Below are 13,801 nucleotides of genomic sequence, written 5' to 3'. Positions count from 1 at the left end.
AAAAAAAAAAAGAAGCTAATCTAAACCAGACTAGACCTCTGAATCTCTAATCATTCTCTCTATGATTATGTATATTTACTGGAATTATCCTGGGATCAGCAACTATACCACCCATACGTAACGTTCACTAAAAAATAAACATCATTCTGATGTTTCCTACTCATCTCTTCTTTTGGAGTCTGTAGTAGACTCATGATTGCACTCATAGTCATTTTTATTCACTTTTATTTACTGATATCTTTATTGAGATATAGTTCACAAATATAAAATTCACCTTTTTAGGGTGTATAATTCACTGAGTGTTAATATATTCATAGAGTCATACAACCATCACCACTATGTAATTCCAGTACATGTTCACCACCTCAAGAGAAAATCTATACCCATTAGCAGTCACTCTCTATTTCCTCCTCCTCCAGCCCCTGGCAAACACTAATCAACTTTCTGATTTAATGGATTTTCCTATTTTCGAAATTTAATATAAATTAAATGATAGGATACGCATACTTTTTTGTCTACTTTTTATCTAGTTTCTTTTAATTAACCTAGGATTTTTTCTCTTAGTGCATGTTATAATATTTATCAGTACTTCACTCATTTGGGGGGTAAGTAATATTTCATTGAATGGAAATACAAACATATGTTTATTGTTTAATCAACTGATGGACATCTGGGTGGTTTCCACTTCTTGGCTGCTATGAATAATGCTTCTATGAATATTCATGTACAATTTTTCCTGTGGACATGTTTTTAATTATCTTGCATGTATACTTAGATGTGGAATTGCTGGGTCATATGAAAATTCTATGTTTAGCTTTTTTAAGGAATGTCAAAATGTTTTCCACAGTGGTCATACCATTTTACATTCCCACCAGCAATGGTTCCAATTGCTCCAAACCCTCACCAACACTTATTATAGTCTCTCTCTCTCTTTTTTTTTTTTTAATTTTAGCCATCCTAATGGGTCTGAAGTTGTATCTCATTGTGGTTTTGATTTGAATTTCACAAATGGCTTATGATGTTGAGTATTTTTTCATATGTTTATTGGCTGTTTTGGTTATAAAAAGACTGTGGCTTCCATCTTGGAAGCTTTCTCTCCCTCTGTCCTGCAGTAATTGCCTTGAGAATAGCTACCTGCTATGCCTTGAGGCAATCCTTTGAGGAGGCTCACAAGCAAGGGACCAAGACCTACAGAAAACTACATAAGTGAGTTGGAAGTAAATTACCTGCCCCCACTCCCAACAAGCCTTCAGATGAGACTGCATCTGGTATAAAACTTGATTGTAATCTCATGAGAGACCTTGAACAAGAGGCACCAAAATAAGCCACTCTCAGATTCCTATCACAGAAAGCAGGCAATAATAGCTTAATGTTTTAAGCCACTGTTTTGAAGTAATTTGTTTCACAATAATAGATAATATACAATGACTGTTGCAGATCAGTGTCTTTCTGGTTTTCCATGACAACAACAAGAGAATTATTTTTCAAGAAAGTATTGAATCAAAAGCTCACCAACAAATAATTTATAAAATATTTCTATGGTAATTAAAAGAAAGAAAAAAGTCATAATTTCTATATATATTGCCTACCTACTACCACATTTTAATTAGGACACAACTTCAGTTTAATACATGAAATAAAATCAAGAAAATAGAGAAGTCTAGTTTGAGTCCCTGGTGAATGAAGAACATTGCATACTACAAAACTGGGCTGGTTCTCCTGGCCAGCAGATAGTTTACTTAGGAATTGCTATGGAGTGAATTGTGTCCTCCCAAAATCCATATTTTGAAGCTGTAACCTCCAATGTGATAGTATGTGGATATAATTACTACCTATGGGGCATTACAATTATTACTATGGGGCATTTGGGATATAATTAGGTTTAGATGAGGTCATGAGGGTGCTCTCATGATGGAATTAATACCTTATAAGAAGAGGGAAAAATCCAAGAGCCCTCTTTCTCTGCCATGTGAGAATACAGCAAGATGATGTGGCCATCTGTAAGCCAAAACCCTCAAGTACTGTGAGAAATATTAAATGTCTTGTTACTTAAGCCACTCAGTCTATGGTATTTTGTTATAGCAGCCTAAGACAGGAAACTTCAGTAAATGAGAATGGAATAATCAATTTCAGCTAATTTTAGACTACTGCAGCTGTATATGGAGTAATCACTGGTTTCTTTCTGCATAGGAGAACCCAAGGTTTGCTGTATGAGAAGATCTAGGGAAAGGTCTCTGACTCAATATCTTTCTCAGGAGATGGGGATATGAAAGCCAAGATGTTATTAAACTAAAGTCCATGTGCCCCACGCACAGTTGTAACAAGAAAGAGCCAAATCTGACTACATGTTGGATCTGTTCTTTTATTTTAAACTTTGCTTTCCGCTGTTTTCGTTCACTGAAAGGATACAGTCTATACATAATGGCCTGCCTCGGGGAACCCTGCCCTTCTGCCTGAATGTTAAACCAAAGTGCCTTTGTTCAGGGAAACATCCGGACCGCCCACCTGTGGATGGTTACAAGAAAGAAGAAATTAACACATCCCCTCCCCGAGGCTGGCCATTCCAGGGGATATTTGCAAAACTTATGGCCTTTTTACTTTACTTCCTCATCTCCTCCCCCTCTCTGTGCAGTAAAAGAAACTGGCATCCAGACCCTGATAAGATGGTTATTTTGAGACTTTAGTCTGCCACCTTCTCCGTCTGCCAGCTTTCCGAATAAAGTCGTCTTCCGTGCCTCAACATCTCGTCTCTGGTTCATTGGCCTGTCGTGGGGCGAGCACAGCGAGCTTGGACTGGGTAACACAGTGAGGCCAAATAGTACCAAAACGTCAGCGTGAGCAGCAGAGAAATGTTTACTGCAGAGCAATGCAAGGAGACGGGTGGCTCAGGCCTTAAAAATCCCAAACTCCCCAAAAGGTTTCAGCAAAGCCCTTTTATAGGAAAGGTGAGGGAGGGGCATAGTTAGTTGTTGCAAACTTCTTGGTGTCAGATCATTTCTTCTTGAGGTCAGGTCATGGTCAGGTCACAATGTTCCTGTAAACCTCCACCAAACAAATATTTCTCCTCTGTTCTGACAAGAAAGGGCAAGGTCCCAAGGCTCAACTTTCGCCCTCCGAGGTCCAGGCCCTGGTTAAGGGGGGGGGGGGGGGGGTCCCTGCCCGGGAGCATCCGTCCAGCACTGATCTCAGCTGGCGGCGCCCTCAGGGCCAGGTCCCCAGACCCTGCCCAGCCATCATCACTGAGGGAACAAGGCACCCAGGACCCCACTGGCCCTCAGGCTTTTCATGTAAACTGGAGAGAATCATCTGTATAGGATCGATAGGAATACATGTTGTAGCAAATACCAGTCACGTTAATTCCCAGCTCACGACAATTGCCCTTCTTTGAGAATAGCCCCACCACAGAGGTGGACCTGAAGTAATGATGTTCAATGTCCTGGCCACTTAACCCTGACCTCTAACCACCTCCTAGGGGTAGACAACTGATCTAAGCTGGACTAAGTTTTGAAACTTGAACTGAGAGACTGAAGCTGGTTGAAGCTGTTACCTTAATCGCAGGGTCCCGTATACTCCAGTTGCTGAGGCCTCCATAGGCGGCGACCCATGGAGACGGACGCCATTACGTCGCGGAGGTGGGTATGCGGAGAGGTTCGCCACTGCTTCCAGGCCTGGGCTCGGCCAGTTCGGAGCCGTGGCGAGGGCTCTGGAGCTCTGCGGGACACAGTCCTCAGCCTGTCCCGGGGCCCCTCAGCTCGCCCGCCGGCCCAAGGCCCGAGAGCCCGGAGGGCTCCGAGGAGACGGCCGATCCGCCTCTCACCACACTCTCGGCTGCGACGACCCCTGCCGGGCTGTGAGCGGAGCAGCACTTCTCGCCGCAGCGCTCAGGCTCTCGCGCTAACGGTCTCACGCTCAGCGTCGCGCGATAACGTGCGCCCGCTCCGCCCCTGTTATAAAGACGTGTTGAACAACAACAACAAATAGACAAGTGGAAGTACGTGGAACTGAAAAGCTTCTGCATTGTAAAGGAAACAATCGATAAGCAGAATGAAAAGGCAGCTTACAGAATGGGAGAAAATATTTGCAAACCATATACATGATAAGGGATTAATACCCCAAATATGTAAGGTACCCATGCAACTCAAAAGAAAAAAAAGCAACTAACCTGATTTAAAAATGGGCAAAGAAACGGAATAAAGAAGACATACAAATCGCCCACATGTGTATGAAAAGGGGCTCCACATCACTAATCATCAGGGAAATGAAAATCAAAACCATAATAAGATACTGCCTCACACCTGATAACAAGTGTTGGTGAGGATAGGGCAAAAAGGGAACCCTTGTGCACTGTTGGCAGGCATGCAAAATGGCACAGCTGCTATGGAAAACAGTATGGAGATTCCTCAAAAATTAAAAATAGAACTAAAATATGATCCAGAAATCCCACTCCTCAGTATACATACAAAAGAATTTTAAATTAGTATCTTGAAGAGATATCTGCATTTCTATGTTCATTGCAGCATTATTCACATTGGCCAAGATATAGAAACTAACTAAATATCTATCAACAGATGAATGGATACAAAAAATGAATACACACACACAATGGAATATTATTCAGCCTTCAAAACCAGGCTGCCATATGCAATAACATGGGTGAATCTGAAAGGTGTTAAAGTGAAATAAGCAAGTCACAGGAGGAAAAATACTGCATGATTTCACTTATATGAGAAATCTAAAATAGTCAAACTCATAGAAGCAGAGAGTAGAGTGGTCATCTTGAGTTGCTGGAGGGAGGGGGAAATGGGGTGTTCTTGCTCAATGGGTATAAAGTTTTAGGTATGCAAGATGAATAAGTTCTAGGGACCTGCTGTACAACATGGTGTCTAAAGTTAACAATACTGTATTATGCATTTCAAAATTGTTAAGAGGACGGATCTCATGTTAAGTGTTCTAACCACAATAAAAAATATATATGTATATTTGGGCAATTCAAATTGAGTAAATAGAAATCTGTTCAATAAGCACGATTAAACACTGGAGGAAATGTAGTCATATCAGTACTCCTTCCAATAAACCTAAATAAATGAATTCAATATTTAAATATAAAAAAGGTCACAACGAATATTTTTCCTATATTTTTATTTCTATAGCAGGAAGGATTCAAAAATTGGAAGTCATTAGTTTGCACTGAAAAATACATCTATTATTATTTTGTCTAAAGTAAAATATTAAATTATTTTCTCTATTTAATTCACTGTCCAACATTATTGAACTGATGGTAAAAGCAATATACCATTTTAAAGAAAATTTACTGTACTCTGTAGAGAATATCCATCATATGCTCATAATATCACTACTTGACTAATCATGATTCACTTTTCCATTTAGTTAAAAAGAAAACAGCAAAAAAAACACTGTAATAAAACTTCTATAAAACAAAACGTCATTTTTTATCCCCACATTTAATCATCCTGACTTTCACTAGAACAAGTGACTCTGGCACTCATATGTGCCAAAAAGTACCTCTGGAAGGATTCTCAGGAGAATCTTCCAGGTGTTTCTGGCTTCCTTCATCAGCATGCAGCTTTAGAACTGATGGCAGGGAGAGATCCAGGGAGAAAAGCCCACGTGAAGAAGGACATCAGCAGTCATGTGCCTCAGACCCTTCTTCCTGATCCCTTCTCCTCACTCCCATTGGTATGAGTGTTTTTTTTCCCCCTCTGAGCCCAACTCCCCAGATTTCTATTTAAAGATCTCATGAAATGGAAACTGCAGAAATTCTCAGTAAACTCTAATGTCTATATAAAGGCAAGAAGATGGTACTTCAATATTTCTTTGATTCTAAGTATACCTATATCTTTTTTACACGTTAATGTTTCTGAATTGAGTTATGCTATAAACTTAATGTGTATATGTAGTGTCACTGCTTTTATTTTTGCCCCCAAATCTTTGACTAAGTTAGTTTTACTCCTTACTCATAATATTTTGCAATCAAATAAATAAATATAATCTCTTATACTGCCCTTCAGAGAGGTATCACAAAGGTTGGAAAAATGCTAACAAACCCTAGGATTATAGTTTCCAATATGCAGTGAAAGATTAGTGTTAGATGCCCTTTAAGAGAATGTATTCTCCCAGCAGTAGGACTAGTCTTAAATGATGAGAAGGGAAATTTATTAGAATACCTGAGAAATTTATATCTTACTCCCATATTCCAGTGTGTACAGAAGGCATAAATCAGATAGGAATGGATCTCAGAAGTGCACAGATCCAATTTCATTTTATAGATCAGTTTTCTTTTTTCATAGGCAGTGAAAGAAGGGGCAATATGTGCTCTCTCTTAGAGACAAAGAGGTCTTATAATATTTTTACTGGCAGGCAAATTCTTATCTATATCTAAGACATCCCCAAGCTCTGGTGGTTTCAGCTGCTTCAATACCACCAAACCTACTTTCAGCGGGAGTCATGAAGAGATGTGATATGACCTTCAGTTCTCAGCCTTTCTGGAAATAGGAGACAAACCTCTTGCAGCCATGAGCTACATGACATTAATTTGCAAAAGCTATTCGATACCTCAGCACAGGTCGTTGAGTCAGCTCTGTTCCAGGTCACTGATGAATGCATCAGTTTCCATTAGCTGGATGGTGAAAAGACGTCTGAAAAAACAAATATCTGGAGAAACATTTAAAGTACCTACACACACGTATCGATTTACTGCCCCAGCCCAGGACTATGGCATTATGCCTAGTTGACCCTAGTACCACAGCACTCTTTCCTGTTGAGCCCTCTTGAATTCTAAGGAGCCTTCACAGCTCAGATCTCCAAGCAGCTGCTGTGGTGAAACTTATTTAGAATCCCTGGGTTAGACCCTATTGTTTTTGTACCCATGTCCAAACCAGATGGATCACTAGAAACCATTGTGAATGGTCAGGCTACCCAAGATGGCTGTTCTCTTGCTCTCTGTACATCCCCTGCCTGACCAGTGCCTGCTTCATCTACAGCCTATGCACATGACTGACCTTCCTACATACTTGCCCCAGGCCCTAGCTAGTGACTATTCTAATCTTTAGATCAGAATTATCTCCACCATGATAGCTTATCAAATGGGCTGTGGGGGGCATGCCCCTCTGCTGGTTTCCCTGGTAATGGATGAGCCAACCTGATGTCAATTCCCCTTATAACTGGTAACCTCACCCTGCCCCAGGGAGCAAACACTGCTGCCATGTCCTGCCCGTCTTCTGTAGCACACGGGGGAGCAGGGGAAATGTCGCTCCAGGACCTTGCTTCAGACGTGTAAGATCCCCCATCCATTAAACCATTGATGTCTCTGTCACTGACTCCGGGCTCTTTCTTCAGTCTTGAGGCTGGGCAAGTAGGCCTGCAGGGTGCAGCCCAACACATTGCTACATGTTCAAACTCAGCTCTAATTATTACTACAGATGCCCACTGCCATGGCCAGCTCATCTATCAAATGGCACCTAATGGATATATATAATGATAAAATATGTAATGTCTTATATGTAAAGTGTATGTGAGAGTATGTAATGTGCATGTAAGATATGAAAAGTGCTCAATGTAAGTAAATATTCTAAAGAAACAATCCTTTCCAATGAAGGACAAGTAGAAACTGTTGACATTGATTCAACTGTCAATTCCAGCTTCTACACAACTGATTCTTGACCCTGGCTGCGTATGTCAATACCCTGAGGAGCTTTTAAAAAATTCTGATATCTGAGCCCCACCCCAGGCTAATTGAAATCTAATCTCTGGGGGCTGAGTCTGAGGCATCTGCATTTTTAAGACTGGATATTATTCTGTTGTACCGCTTAAAGCAATAAAACCATCAAGGAACAGGTGGAATTATAAAAAATGGTCAAGCCATTTTGGCTGACTTATCAAGCACTAATTATTCTACTATCACTTTTTTAATGGTAGAAAAATAAATGGCTAAATATATATTTGTCCTCAGGGCTGAAAGTAAATCTTTTAGATATCTTAATGAGCACAAAGTCACCAATTTGCTTGTGTTCCATCTGGAAGGGGGAAGAGCAGGAATGAGAATTTACCAACTTTTTTAAAGTATGAATCTGGTGGCATAGATAAAGAAAACAAAGTTAAACAAAACACATTTCCTGACCTTGGGTCTAATAGAGAAAGAAATACACATAAGCTGCACTACCGCTTGGTGTGTGCCATACCAAAGCCCTCTACGCACTGGTGAACATAAAGCAGATTAATTAACTCTGTCATAGGGGAAGGAACATGTTAGGGAAGTCTTCAATAATATGCAGTCTTGTGGAATGAGTTTTACATGGCCAAGGAGGATGGCAATTCTAGCACACAGGACAGAAAATTAAGAAGAAAGGAAGCAAGAGCCTGGCGTGACAGGTGACACTTCGGATAGCTCAGTGAGCTCCAGTGTAGGTTACATATGTAGGGGATGCATTTGGAAAGGAAGTCAGATCATGAAAGATCTTGTTTGCCAAGCTAAGGAAAATGCACTTAATCTTGTAAGTGATAGAGTAGCAAGAGAGTGCAAACAGAGGTTTGTAATCTGGAGCATAAACGGATCAGATGCCATTAGGAAGATCACTTCAGTGGAACTCTGTAAGATGTGATGAGAGGGGAAGCATCAGCCTACATGGGTCTCTACTGCAATAGTTATTTCCTGCTAAGAGCAAAATCAAAGGGTTTTCTGTCTACCATGGGGAAAGAATGTGAATATCAATATTTAAATTGGTAACATTTGTACTTTACGCTTTCATCACAAAAGTAAAAAATAATGATTGGAAAGGCAGGTGTCCTTAGTTTCTTATGTTTGCAGGTCTGCTAACTGGCTTTCAGGGTTATGCAGAGAGTAGGTTCTCAGTGTCGCACTGCTGCATCTCCGCTAAGCGTTCTCAGTCCCCCTCCTGCCTTTTTTTCTTTATGGATTGGCCAGAAGCCTATTAAACCAGGGACAATGCATTTTGAGTGGTTAACTCTGCAGTGCCATATGAAACAGTTCCCTCTGCGCCCCAGTCAAGCAGGTGGTCATGGTGCTTTGTTGATCTCTCTGTCAAGGCAAAGCCTTTGCAAAGCTGTTCGACAAATGGATGTGAGGGGCAACCGGGAACGACATCAATAAGCCAAATGATGAATTTCAGAACACGTGCACTTTGCTGCCTTTATGGGAAGTAATTTGGATAATTGTGACAATTATGTAACTAAGTATGTCATCTAAAAAGTACACTAATTTTATAATTGTCAAGCTAACCATTGGAGACTTAAAGACTAAACCACTTCTAATTATCTTTATACAATAATGGCAGGAATGATATTCTGTGAAAGAAAGCTATCTCGTAGTGCCAGTCTCAGCGGCTGTTTCCTTACCTAGCAGCAAGGAGTATATAAACAATTACACCTTGCAATTAGGATCTGTGTGAAGCCCTAAACTCAGTATTCTTTATAACACAAGCTCCTGTTACGGATGCTTTTTATATATGGAACTTTTCTTGAAGGTATGCCTTAGCAGTTATGAATAAAAATTAGTGTCTCCACGCTTTGCAGTGAAAGCATGATCTAGTATATATAAGCAAATATTATAGTATTTCACTCACATATCATCTTCTGCGGAAAAAGACAAAAAAAATACTGCAATGAATTGGTTAAGTGGGAAGAACAGTAGCCTAAACTCTACAAATTAGGGGCAGGGTGTGTGAACTTTGGAAGTCTCTCCCCCTCTCTATTTAGATGTATCCTCCTCTGTACGAAGTACAGGAGTTGGAGCAGGTACCTTATAAAGCAGGATCTAACCTCCCCCGCCCACACACACCCATTTTGCAAATGAGAAAGTGTGAAAGGAGCTCATCCTGAGTTACTGTGGCTCCAGGAACCCCTGGATGTAATATACACAATCTTGTGAGCATACGCATTTTCATGAGGAGAAAGCTTTTCTCTGACACTCAAAGAGGTCCTTAACCCCTGAGAGATTAGGAACCACTGACCCAAAGTTCTTTTAGCTCTAAGGTCTAATATCTAAACAATCCAAAAAAGATCTGCAGCTGGCTCCATGTGGAAGGCTCATTATAATTTGGTTCTATCATTACACATACAATTATTCAAGAATGTAGTGCCATCACACACACACACACACACACACCTTCTAAATTTATCAGACTTTGTAAATCATTTTCCAGGTTCACATCATGAAAAGCCACCTAATAATGAGTTCCTTCTGAGTAAATTCCCAGCGAGCTCTAATACAAGCCTATTTTATACTAAAGTGAAAAGAGAAGTAGCTTTAGAAATGATAACCTGAGTTCCAATTTCAATTCTGCTACTACCTAGGCCTGTGACCCTGAGCAATGTACTTGACATCTCTTGGCTTCAGCTTCCTCCTTAGTAAAATGAGAACTACATGATGACGGCAAAAATTTCCAGATCTGTCCTTGCCTTGAAGTTGTATGGTGCAATTATATTGTAGCAAAGATTCACTGGTAACCCAGAACTAGAAATGTTATAATATCTGCCAATCTAGTCTCTGTTCTCCTACGTTTCTTTATAAATCTTCATTGTACACCCAGGGGAGATAATAGCTAAAATATCAAATAAATATCACGGTTCAAAATCAAGAAATCTTGACATATTGTGTAAGGAAGTAGATTTAACATATTTCTGAGCTCAAATGCTAAAACCTTCTAAAACAGCCAGTTTCCAGGCCAATTGTTTTACTGCTGTCATTGGACATTTGAATAAGTGCATCAAATTCATTTACAAAAACCATACTAAAAGTGACTTGATTATTAATTAAATGTTGTGTCAATGAAGTTGTTAATGAATTGAGGCACTGTACAGCAATGATTTTTTAAGATGGTCAACATGCCAATAAGATATATCAGGAAGAATGCATATGGGTACCCTATTTTCAACTAAGGGAAAATATACAGTGCTCATGAATAGGTGTTTCCATTTGCAGGTAGTCATGCTAATTTTGCACAAGTCAGATGCCATGCGAACTTGGACAGGTGGCAATTAATAATGCAAACTCTGTTGACCCTTGAGTTGATAATGAATGTTTTACAGCCAATCAGTGATCATCTGGCTATTTGCAGACAGTTTTGTCGCACTGAAAATGAACAGATTTCTACCTGTGCTGTAACATAGATATTCTTTACCCTGAAGGCTTTGGCATTGGTGTGTAAATCTCTGTAATGGCATTTTAGGACAGGCATAACTTCCCTCTTCCCTTCACCCATATGGCAATCTGATCTTCTAAAGAAATGATTCCCTGACACTCTTGGCAAACATCTCCTTCTATGGGGGCTGCCACAGTACTTCCTTCTCAAGTACTCAGTATGCATTTTCAGAATCAATCAGTGAATGAAGACATCACTTTCTATAAACTATTTTAATTACTCACTAGATTGTATACCTCCTATGAGTGGAATAGTGTTTTAGTCATAACTTCAATACTTCACAAAGTGAAATAATTTGATATCAGTATGAAGCTTATAGTCCATTCTCAGAAACATTGTAGAGAAGGAGGGAAAGTCAAGGCTTTCCCTGAAATCCATCCACTAAGGAGGACTGGAATTTGAAGCAATTAGGTCAGCAGTGTAGCTCAGCTAGACAGTCCAAGAGTCTGAGCCCTGGATTCAAGCTCAGACCTCTTTCCTGGACCATTGTGCCATAGTGTTGGGTACTGTAAGGTAGGTGAAACTACACTGGGACCTAAGGGCAACAAAGGCATCAGAAGTCTACCTCTGGAGGCACTGATCCCACATTTAAGGAGGACTTATGCTCAGCCTTATTCCAACAAACTGTAGTGGCAAGGCTGCTGCTATACATCCCAATTTAGTCATATTGACCTAGAGACTGAGTTTATACTAAGTTGACAAGTGGGAGGGTCATTGTTTATCCAACTGTGAAGAGCTAATTAAGGCAGGGATACCTTAATTAATACCATAAGTCCCTGGTAGATTGCCTTAATACTTAATACCATAAGAATTAATACTTAATACTTAATACCATAAGTATTAATAATTAATACTTAATACCATACTTAATAATAATACCATACTTAATAATTAATACTTAATACCATAAGTGTCTGGTAGATTGCCTTATGATAACCCTTTCTATTTACATATTACCTTACTGTTTATAAGGTGCCTTCATACTCTGACCTGAGTGGTAAGCACAATGTAGATATTAAATCATTATCTGTGGAATTGAACTGCATTGAATCTCTGGGTGAATAAAAAGTTGCAGACTTTCAAAATGTTCCAATGCCATTTGATTCAGAGGCCTATTATTTGACTGGGAGCCATGAGTGGACCACACTGGAGGCAGAGAGATAAACTTCTTGTAAACACCCTTTATTTTACATAAACAACCTTTATTGAGCTCCTAATGTTTGTAAGGAACTGTGATTGAAGATTCAGTGATGAAACAACCTGGTCCCTGCCCTCAGTTACCTTATGGAGCAGTGAGGGAAGCAAATAATTTTTTTTAAAGGTAACCATTCTGTAACATAATCAGTAAACTAAAAATTAGTTCATTAATCACTGTTTCCAAAATCAATTAAGCTCACAGAGACATGGCCTGAAAGTAGTTTACCTTGGGATAATGCACTATCATCAATGCAAAGTTCCATGAAGGTTGATACTTTCCCCTCTACGTTTGTCCATATCCCCATAGCACCCATGCACATGCTAAACACAGTGGACATTTGCAAAAAAACATGGTGACTACATTGCTTTTCCGAGAAAACTCTTTATTAAATGTAAGGTCATGTTAAATGGTATCTATACTATAATGATGGTATAGCATAATGATTAAGCATGCAGACTGTGTAGTCAAATTGCCTGATTAAATTCTTACTCTGCCTCTTCCTAGTGTTATATGACATTGGGCAGGATACTTAATGGTCTTGTGTAAGGAAGTAGACTTCACATATTTCTGAACTCACGTCACTTGTAAAATGGGATAATATAGTAATTACCTATCTCATAGGGGTGTTGTGAAGATTAAATTAGTCAAAACATGGTAAGTGCACATAGTAAAGACCCAATAAATGTCAGTGATTATTATTAAATGTATAACGTTGGATACACATGCTTATAAGAACTAAAAGGAGATTTGGATCAATGGGAAATTATGGCTTATTTGGGAGGTGGAAACTTGCATGGATTTATTCCTTGTTTGATTTCAAATCCATCAATAGTACTATAGTGCTTAAATAGTTTAAAAATTGTTTTAAAAAACTCATACAACCTTTAGAACTCTATAGACTATGTATCTCACTTGTTCTATTAGAAATAACAAACAAAACCCCATCAAATCCATGTGTTTGTACATCCATTAAGTTCCTGTTCTAACACCAAAAGATAACTGTTTCAGGGCAACACTCAAGGTCACTCAGTCTCTGACCCTCTACTCTCTCAGCTCTCAAATGCATTTATAAGATTGATACAGTGCATAGGAAGGTAACTACAGGAAGATGTAAATTATGTTGCTGCCTATATGCATGCATTTAATAATGATGTACTTTGGAAATGTTCTGGGAGTGCTGATTAAAATTGATGGAAAATCACCTTAAAAATACACACCTTTGCATCCTGCCTTTGATGCCAACTTATAGGTGTCAGTTATTTTCTCTAGATTACACAAAATACTAATTTGAATTCTGACACTGCAGGCTGGATAGTCACGTTTCTACCAGGACAAGTGTGTTTCCTTGGAGCCCAGCTTTCTGTCTATAGAGGATGACACCTGATCAGGACCACAATCCTTTGTGAATAAGCTTGTTCTCTGTATT

The 13,801-nt window shown here is 39.4% G+C and overlaps 1 long non-coding RNA gene across 1 annotated transcript in view; it reads right to left on the bottom strand.

The window, feature by feature from the left end:
• The window catches only part of LOC309620118, a 49,942-nt gene that overhangs the window by 19,617 nt on the left and 16,524 nt on the right, over window positions 1-13,801 (bottom strand). Inside the window, exon 1 of the long non-coding RNA XR_014239423.1 lies at window positions 27-13,801. This exon is cut by the window's right edge and continues 16,524 nt beyond it. This is a non-coding gene — a long non-coding RNA (uncharacterized lncRNA). The remainder of the gene's footprint in view (window positions 1-26) is intronic.

This window comes from Balaenoptera borealis (assembly GCF_965194805.1).
Source record: "Balaenoptera borealis genome assembly, chromosome: X".
Lineage (NCBI taxonomy): Eukaryota > Metazoa > Chordata > Mammalia > Artiodactyla > Balaenopteridae > Balaenoptera > Balaenoptera borealis.
This window is presented reverse-complemented; position numbering and strand designations above follow the sequence as displayed.